Below are 10,159 nucleotides of genomic sequence, written 5' to 3'. Positions count from 1 at the left end.
TCTCAGAAATATGATGTAGTTTGCCAATTTTCAAAGTCAAGTCTCCAAGTACAGCAAATAATTAACGAAAACTCGTAGGTATGCATTTATACGATTCTACTAATAACATGTTAATCAAGCAAGGCTTAGGCAAAACAGGTGCAAATGCAATATCATCCTTGAAATACTACCGTTCCGACTCGACCTATATGCTAAAATAAACGTGAATTTTATTGAATTTGTTTGAAATTTTTCAAATTTTTTTTTCTTTTTGTATTTTTTTGAATATAAGAATGAAATAAACAATGCAAAACAAGATGTAAACGTGAATGCAAGCAAATGATATGCGATGCAAAACCCTTCCCCAAACCAAATCACACAATGTCCCCATTGTGTAAAATCATGTAATGAAGAAAAGAGAAATGGGAATTTGCGGGAAAATAAACAAATAAAAATAACATGAAGTGGAAATCGGGAACTTACAAGACTTTGAGCGCAGCAAAGGGAACCTCCCCAAACCAGCGTGAGCTAGGAGGTTTTAGTAGCCAGCAGTGCTACTAATAAGTACCTGAAAGACAAATAAAACCCACGCATAAAGTCGAGAAGACAATTTTGAAGCGGTAAATATGTGCACAAATGAGAAAATTAGAAGAAATAAATAATTTGACGGAAAGTAAAGTGGAGTAGAAAGCTCCCTTAAGTCCGCATATCGACCAAACACAGCAGGGGAGAGGTCGTGAACAGGTACAAGACAGGCGTCTTGGTCGATCGACTAAGAACGGCAAATGATCGACCAATGTGCCAGAACAGAGCTCTGGAAAGTGCAACTCGCGATCGACCAATGTAGCCACCGATCGATCAAAATACTTTCTTGTACTCCTTATTTCTTCGTATTTGCTCAATTACTTGAGCTAAAGAGGTCTAAAAACCTGCAAATGCATAGTAATACGCGCCCAAAATTGCGCAAAAGCCCAAAGAAAAGTCTCAAACGTATAGAATCCTAAGCAAGCAAAATAAAATGCGAAGTTTCGCGCACACAAAAGCAATAAAAAGTGTCTAACAAAAGCAAATAAAAAGTTTGGAAAACATGTGATCAACTAGTAGTTGATCAAGAACGGCCACGGAATGGCCCACTTCGTCGGCTTCTGGCTACTAGAGGTAGCCTCAACGGTGCTTATCTTATCAGCTGCACCCTTCTTAGCTTTCACGTCCGTATGGCTCAACGGATCAACATCTCCCCAGTCAATGACCTCTTCTTGCTCCTCAAAGTCCAAGTCGGACTCCCTTGCCTTTACCGGCTCGTCATCAACTTCCTCATCAGTGGCATAGCTAAGGCAACCAAGATCTCCTCGTGAAACGATTGGCTTCTTTGCGGCTGGAGGGACTTGCAACTCTTCCTTCCCCAAACCAGCTCCTGCAATATCAGAAATAGACAAATCTTCCTCCAATTTGCTCCCAATATGGGGCGGAGGGGTTACAACAGGAATAGAGATAGGTCAATCGGGAAGCACAAAGTACGATTTCTTGTCAGAAACCGTGTTACAAGTCACATGCCACATGGGGTCCTTTTTCTTAGATGGCTGAGCAAAAACAATAGAATGTTTGCCCACTTTAAAAGTCAGGGTTCCTAGACCGACATCTATGGTCGCACCAAGAGCAGTGTAAAATGGCCTACCCAAAATAATGGGAATATGGGCATCCTCGGGCATGTCAAGTACCACGAAGTCGACGGGAAGAAAAACTTCCCTATTTGGACAAATGATGTCCTCTAAGACTCCTATTGGCTGGACCGCAGATCGGCCATCTCATCTTGTCATATCTTCACATCGCGAACCTAGTCAATTTGAGCTTCCTAGCTAGACTCAAAGGCATGACGCTTATACTAGCTCCTAAGTCACATAATGCCTTCTCAATAGAGAAGGTACCTATATTGCAAGGAACAGAAAAGCTACCCGGTCCTCTAGCTTATGGGTGCAAGATGAGACAAATAAGAGCATGACTCTTTGGTTAATGCGACAGTGTGCACATTTTCAAGTGACTTTTTCTTAGACAGGAGTTGTTTCATGAATTTAGTGTAGGCAGGCACTTGATTGACCAACTCAAGGAAAGGAACTTGCACATTCAAACTACGAATAACCTTTTCAAATTTATTGAAAGATACCTGTTCCTTTGTCGGACTAGTCGCTCTGGATATGGGGCTGAGAGAAGTAACTTAGCCCTCTCTTCTAAGTCTCGCATGCCGACATCCGTGGACTTAGGCTGTAACTTAGCCCTCTCTTCTAAGTCTCGCATGCCGACATCCGTGGACTTAGGCTGAAAGTCCACCTCCTTCTCCTTATTGAAGCTTGAACCCTCCTCAGACCGTCTCAAATGTGAGCCATTGACCAACATTGGGTCGAACTTCGGAATCGGGATGGACCCAGCAGCACTCGGGTCTTGCCCCAATACTTTCGGAGTTGTCGAACCCCGGAACAAATGGTCTCTCAAATTATCGGGCATTGAAGGACGAAATTTCTCAATATCGCCAGGGTCTTAGTCGATCGACCACCTTGCTCGATCGATCGACCGAGATGTACAGATTCCTTAAGCTCTCAGAACCGCATATCGGGCCGATCGACCGGGTATATCACGATCGACCGATATACCTGGTAGACGCCTTGTTTTTGTTATTCTTCGTTAAAGCTTTCTTTTGACTCGGTTTCGCCTCATTCTTTTCAGGGGCATCCTCGACCATAGCAGGCCCCTCCAGGGTAGACCCACTCCTCAAAGTAATGGCATTCAAGGTCTCTTTCTGGTCTGTTTGAGTGGGTAAGTGTCCGGGAGCTCGAGTGGTACTCTTACTAGCCAATTGAGCAATTTAGCTCTCAAGTAGCTTCATCCCGGCCTCTCTAGCTTGGGACTCCTTTAGCAAAGAACTTTTTAAACTCAAAGAAAATCGAACCATGGGATTGTTGTTGTTGCTGCGGCACATAAGGAGGTTTTTGGTATTGTTGTTGCTTATGATGAGGGGGCACATAAGCTTGTCTTCTTCTTTGTTGTGGAGGTTGAGTCGATTCGGACATTCTGGCTACTCCACTTGAAGTTGGGGTGGACATTCACTCATAGTACGTGTTTGTCCGCCATAGTGTTGAAAGACAAGACAAGACTCGAAAGGACTGGGACAATTCTCGAGACATGTCCCTCGGCTCCACATCTTCTACAGACAAAAAGGACCATCTCAAACAGATTTACTTGGTACATCCCACCTTTAGAAGCTCCTCCCAATTCATATTTGTCAAACCTTGCAGTGAGGGCTTCTAGTGCAGCAACAGAGGAAGATTCAGCAACTCTCCTCTGGTTTCCTCTCGAATTCCCAAATTCAGCCTTATGAGTGGCCAGATCATCGATGATCTTCCACCCCTTGGTCTCTCCCATGTTCTCAGCATATCGGCCATTGGCTGCGGCATCCAATATGGCCCTCTGATTGTCATACAGTCCATTATAGAACTGATTCCACAAGCTCCATTTTTCGAACCCATGGTGCGGTATGGTTCGCACCAATTTCTTGAAAAGGACCCATGCTTCATGAAAATTCTCGTCTGGCCCTTGTTTAAAGTTCGTGATCTGAGCTCTAATGTCATTCGTCTTCGAGGCAGGGAAGTACTTTTTGTAGAATACCAGGGCTAAGGAATTCCAGTCGGTGATCCCATGGGCGGCTCGGTCCAGATCTCTATACCACTCTCTTGCAGCGTCACAAAGAGAGAAAATGAACATGGTCTCCTTGATCTGATCTTGGGTTACACCGGCCGGCGGGGGTATAAAGCAGCAATAATCAATTAAAAATCTCCATGTGCTTGGCTGCATCTTCAATTGCAGCTCCCCCGAACTGGTTTCTCTCAACCAGGTTAATATAGGAAGGCTTTGGCTCGAATTTTCTCGCCTCCCCAGGTAGTTCGAATCCTTTGTAGAGATTCGCAGCTGTAGACTCTGAGTGACTAGCAATGGTTGCTTCTTCACCATAACTCGGGATTTCTGAGAAGTAACTGTCTCACCAAGAAGTAGAGGCAGGAGATGTAGTTGGATCTCCTTCGAACAGAGCGTTCTCGTAGTGGCTTGACAAAGTACTCAGCTCTTCCTCTGTCGGTAATACCCTTTGTGATCGTCTCAACTCGCGCAAGGATTTCTCGATCTCAGGGTTTAATGGCACTAGTTCACCACCCTAGACCTGCGCATAAGAAGAAACTACAAAAAGAATATAAGAAAAGTTTAAGGAACAGAAGTCCCTTAAACTAAAGAAAGACTAAATAAAAACAGCTAAAAATTAGAACAATTGCCTCCCCGGCAACGGCGCCAAAATTTGATACCCGTCGTTGTGAGTACCAAAAATAAGATTTATAATTTCATATTAAGACTAACCTAGGCTAGTGGTAACAGGGTCGAACCACAAGGAGGCAGACGTAATTTCTAGCTGTCTAATTCTAGTCTAAGGTAACGAGTGTAGGGGTTGAGTTGAATTGGTCTATAGCTAAGAGTAAATAAAGACAATAAACTAAAAAGACGGATTAAACAGATAAAGAGGGGGTACTAGGATGGTCGGTTCATTATAGCTTTGGCGGCAGCATACTAAGTCGGTCTGAATCAAACACATGTGAGGCGGGAAAACAAGAGGTCCTCTCGGTCCACTCTTAACAGATAGCATCTTTCGATCTCGCTATAAGTCCATAATATCACTAATACTGACTCTCGTCCTGAAAAGTGACTAACGGTCTAAACTATACCTATCTTTCGATCTCAACACAGTTTAGTTATTTTAATTGGTGGTCTAACAACTGTCCCTATCTTTCGATCTAATGGGTCAGTCATAAAATAAGCATCTAACTGGTCGCATGCATTCGATTCGTTAAATACAACATTAAAATCAATTAAAACGAAAGGTAACCTCACGTGGTCAGTCGATCGACCAGGTATGGCGGTCGATCGACTGACACGCGAATTCAATCCAAAACAATACTACGCCGCCTACGCTATAATTCGCATACATCCTAGCACAATTAATCTAGCTACTCATGGTACTGATAAAAACAACAATAACAATATGAACTAATGAATTCATGCTTGAAGTATTCAAATAACAAATAGCGATAAACGATAATTGGCTTTGGATACTAACTAGCAATTCTATACTAACAATGAAATAGGGATAAATCGAAATAAGGCAAAAGAATACCGAGATTGCAGAGGAACGATTGAGAATAAGAACGAAAATTCCAATGCTTATCAATATTCCAAACCCTAATTATAAAAATAAATATTACTGTGTAAAAACTTGGGTAAAATTCGGAATCAAAACTGAATCCTTATTCTGAAGTTCTAGGGTACGTTATATAGCCAACATACCTAACAACTTATTATCAAAACCTAAACATAATGGGCTTGCGCTTCCTCGGTCTTTTAATTCTCGTCTGGGATAGCAGATTGGTCGATCGACTGATGGTAGTGGTCGATCGATCGATCTTCATGTCTGAGCTTCGAACTGCATATTGGTCGATCGACTGAAGGTAGTGGTCGACCGACTGCTTGAGCTGCTACTTAACTTCTATAATCTCGTGGATTTGTCCTTTGGGCCTCAAAATGCACGCCAAGCTCGTTCCTTAAGTGGATACTTCACGTCAAATGCAATGCTGGATACTCGGGGCCGGATTTAGCTAAATTTCCGTTGAATTCTTCACATTTCTGCAATAAAGTACAAAAACACAAAAGTATACGGAAATAGGGGAAATGGTAGCTTAAACTACACAAATGAGCTCTGAAATGCGTGTACAATGAGGTGTAAAACATCATATAAAAGACACGCATCACCGACCAAACTACCTTCTTCCACTCTCCAAGGAGACCGAGTATATTATTCAACAACAAAGAGGCGAGATTGATGAGCCCTCCTCCTCCATTGTCACACCACCCTACCCATTTGAGTATCACGAGTTCAAACCGAAGGATGTCGAGGTAGGAAATGATTACATGACTCTACTCATGAGTGAAATGCACAAGCAAGCTTACAATGATAGAGTGGATGCTTACAAGGCCCAATATCCGCCCCTCCTACATCTTGCTAGGCAAGGACTTCTTGATCCATCATGTCCTTTGCCTAGTTGGGCGGATAGGGAAGTTTTTTTTCCTAGCACATCTAGTGGTGGAAGACTGGGTGGAGAGGAGATTGTTGATGAGGGTGTTGATGATGAAGGTGAAGAAGAAGAGGTTCAAGAGAATCTTCAAGAAGGAGAAGCTCAAGAAGTTGAAGAAGAAAGTGAGGAAGAGCAAGGAAGTGAAAGTGGGAGTGGAGATGATTCCACATCAATGAAGGAAGATGATTATAATGATGATATGATGGAGGATTAGCAAACGTTGGAGGCTCCTACATTCTTTCACCTCTCTTATGGTTTGTCTACTTCTTTTGTTTTCTTTATTTTATTTTGATCATTTGTTTGAGGAGTCCTAGCAACATGGAGGACTAACACCTTGGCTCCATTGAGATGTTCTTTTTATTGTTCCCACTTGTAAAATCCAAAATGACAATTTGTAGTTTCATGCATTGCATTCCATGTGCATGAACTACCCCGAAATTCAAGACATTAGAAATAGTGTCTATTTTGGTTTGGTGAAGTCCATGCATATGCATCGGGAGCTAATTTAAATTATGCTCTCCGCCATAACAAAAACACATGCATCATGTAGTGTAGCTTAGTATAGTTTGCATTTAGTTTAGAAATCATGCATCATGCTTGCATAATTTCCTATCGTATTGGCCATTGAGGACAATGCCCATACTAGTGTGGGGATGGGAAATTCTAACTTGACTTTTATTCAAAAATCCAAAAAAATAAAAAATTTCGAAAAATCCATAAAAATTTGAAAATTTCAAAATCCAAAAACATGTTCATTTCCTTTATAGTGTAGTCTTGTATATATTTTGTTTGTTCATCCTTGTTCACATTGATTGACTACGCCACATCCGAGACATGAGGATATTGAAGACGGCATGGTATGATCTTTCCAATCTCCTTTTTCCTCATTATGTTAATGACTATGTGACTTTATTTTGATTGATGCGGTAAAAACAATGTGAATTTAGGATTGCATTTAGATTTTTTGGCATACTAGTTGGTACAAGAATATGCATTAGGATGTATAAATGTTAGTTGCATCATGGCATGTAGTTTGCATGTTAGAAAAATTTTGTGAAACTGTCTACTTGGGAAGCTTGACAAGTGTATATAGGCCCTAGTAGATGCTTTTTCTTTCTAAAACTTTGCTTGTTAGAATACTTGTAAAACACCCTAGGATGTGTCATGCTAGTATCCTTTGACCCATGGATTAAGGCATAGTCAAGAGTACCTTGTGGTGTGATAACTCCTTGGCTACCGTTTATTCCAAGTTGACCCTTGAAACCATGCAACCATCATTCATCCATGTTCTACCATATTTTTGTCATCAAAGGGAATGGGCACAAAAATTGTTCAAAATTTGAGTTCAAAAAAAGAAAAGAAAAGAAAAAGTTTGCAAATTGCATCAAAAGAAAAGAGGAGCAAAAATATAACTCCTAAAGCTTCAAATATAAGGCACCTTCGTTACTAATTGGGGTGACTTTGAAAATGTTCAAAAGAAAATGCAAAAAGTTGAAAAGTTGTCAAGTATTGAAATGCCAAAAAATCAAAAGAAATGGCAAAAAGAAAGTGTTCTAAAATGTTATATGGCACAAGAAATTGGGGGGAAAAACAACAACAAAAGCAAACTCCCAAATGAAACTCAAATTCTATCGATCCCTTTATCCATCGTATCCACTTTTGTGCATGGTAGAGAGGGGACGACCCTTCTTCTTGTCTAGGCAAGAGGGGGAATTCCGCGATCCTTCAGTGTTTCTAACACCATAGGGAGTCTATTCTTGACAAAAGCATTTAACGATTGAGGACAAAGGTACGCTAGCTTGACACAACTTGGAGGTGATTTATTGGTATCCTTCTAGGCTTAGTAGTTTGACGAAATTGCATCTATGAAGGAGTGTGTACCCTTGAATTGCTTCCCCTTTAGATAATTTCCACCACTTAGATGAGGAAAGTGGCTATTCTTTTTGTAGATGCATCCATTACTTGATTTAGTGTGCTCTAATGATTGGATGTGTCACCATTTTGGCAAGACCCACCTTGCCTTGCAAGAAGGCATCCTACCTCATGGTTATCTTGTTGTGAGTTGAAGGGGCGGAGTGAGACCCGCTAATTGTCTCATATCGGTTATATTAGTAGGATAGTTTAAATAAGGGTCCTAGTTTTGTCACCTCTTTACTCGGGATGAGCAAAGGTTCGGTTTGGGGATATTTGATGTGACCATTATTTGAGCATATTTAGTCCCCGAATTAGCCTCGTTCCTATGCTTTTTAGTGCATATTTGGGTCATTTACTATCTTTAGTCCTTTGTTTTGCATATTCTTTGAGGTTTTGTTTCCTTGGTAGGAGAGGAGTGAAAACCTTGCATTTTCAAGGCAAAATAGAGCTAAATTGATCGAATCCAATGACCAAACATCAAAGAAATCCTTGCATCCCGGACTCAATCCCGGAAGATTATTGGAAGAAGAGAGGAAGAAAAGAAGAAAAGAAAAGCTGTGACGAGATCCGCTCGTCCAACCAAGAAGACGCCCGTCAAACACCTCAAGAATCCGAGCGTCTTTGCCATAGGAACGCCCGTCCAACCATGCCCCAATCCGCTCGTCCAGCCATCAAGACGCCCATCCAGTCACCACGGAATCCGCTCGTCCCGACCCCTTAGACGCTCGGATTCTCTTACAGGCCCACACGTCCTCTTCTTCCCTCCATGAAAGATGCGCATATTTATGAAAGACCGGCAAAAAGGAGACTCGCATCTTTTCTGAGAGGAGCGATTCCTCAAGGCCTTAATCGTCATTTAAGCCCTTAGTAAACCCTAATTTGTGTACCTAATCCCCACTATAAATACCCCATTAGTCTAGTTAGATTAATCATGTTCTTCTTATCAATCTTTAGTGTAGTTTATATCATTCTAATCTCTTCTTAATCTTGTAATCAACTTCTAATCAAATATTAATACAAATCTCATTTCCTTAATTTCTCTTTTGTTCATCTTTTAATTTGGGTAATTGAAGATTATTTGGGTTATTGTTGGGAGATTGACAACCTTCCCATCATTCATCAAGTACTTCTATTATTCTTTGATTTATTTTAGAATCATTAATAGGTATAATTCTCTTAATCCCTTTTTAATTATTGTTAATCTTTCTTACTTGTTCATCATGTTTTGCTTTGTTAATATGATTGACAACCTTGTTAACATGCTAAACTTGATAATGAGTGAGTAGTTTCCTTAACTAAGGTTAATGGGTAATTAGGGGAAACCAACATGGGGGATGATTCATGCTTAATTTAATATGTTTTCATAATTTATTTGCTTGCTTGTTGTGATCTCAACTTATGCACATGTTATGTTTGATGAAATGCGAGCCTATGAATCCTTGCATTTTTTACCCATCACTTACCTTTTCAATGAGACTTGTAAGACATAAACCAACTCGAGTCTCATTATACCATGCATATAGTTGAGTAGGGAGGATTAAGTCGACTTGTAGGTGTTGTACAATCTAATCGATTCGGCTTCGGGACCCAAACCTTCCTAGGATTGTAAGATATTATCCAACTCGATCCATCACAACAATAATTGCTTGCTTATAATTTGAGAATTTGTTTGTATGATCAATTCCCATGAATCCCCTACGACCCTATGACACCCTAGTGCTTTTTATCAATTGTTTACATCTCATTTTAATCATCTTTCTTGTTTACTTTTATTGCTATTTAGGTTAGTGATCTTATTATCTCAACCAAAATCGTGACACCCCTAGACACCGCTACTTGCATTTGAAAATCCTACATCAATACCCGTCCCTTGGGATCCGACCTTTACTTGCCTCTTTACTAATAGTAGAGTTTTTTGTGAAGTTATAAATATTGTTTTGGTCTAGGTGCTCCTAACGACAAGTAACCGAGAATTAAGCTCCAAGTGAGTCTGACCAGAGAACCTACCACATGGTACTCCTACACCACCCCATTTAACCGGTAATTTAATTGCCAAATCCGCATTCATACAACTAGTTGAGAGAAGTAAATTTGGAGGGATGCCT

The sequence above is a fragment of the Silene latifolia genome, unplaced genomic scaffold (genome assembly GCF_048544455.1).
Source record: "Silene latifolia isolate original U9 population unplaced genomic scaffold, ASM4854445v1 scaffold_70, whole genome shotgun sequence".
In the NCBI taxonomy this organism is placed as follows: domain Eukaryota; kingdom Viridiplantae; phylum Streptophyta; class Magnoliopsida; order Caryophyllales; family Caryophyllaceae; genus Silene; species Silene latifolia.
Note: the sequence above shows the minus strand (reverse complement) of the source record.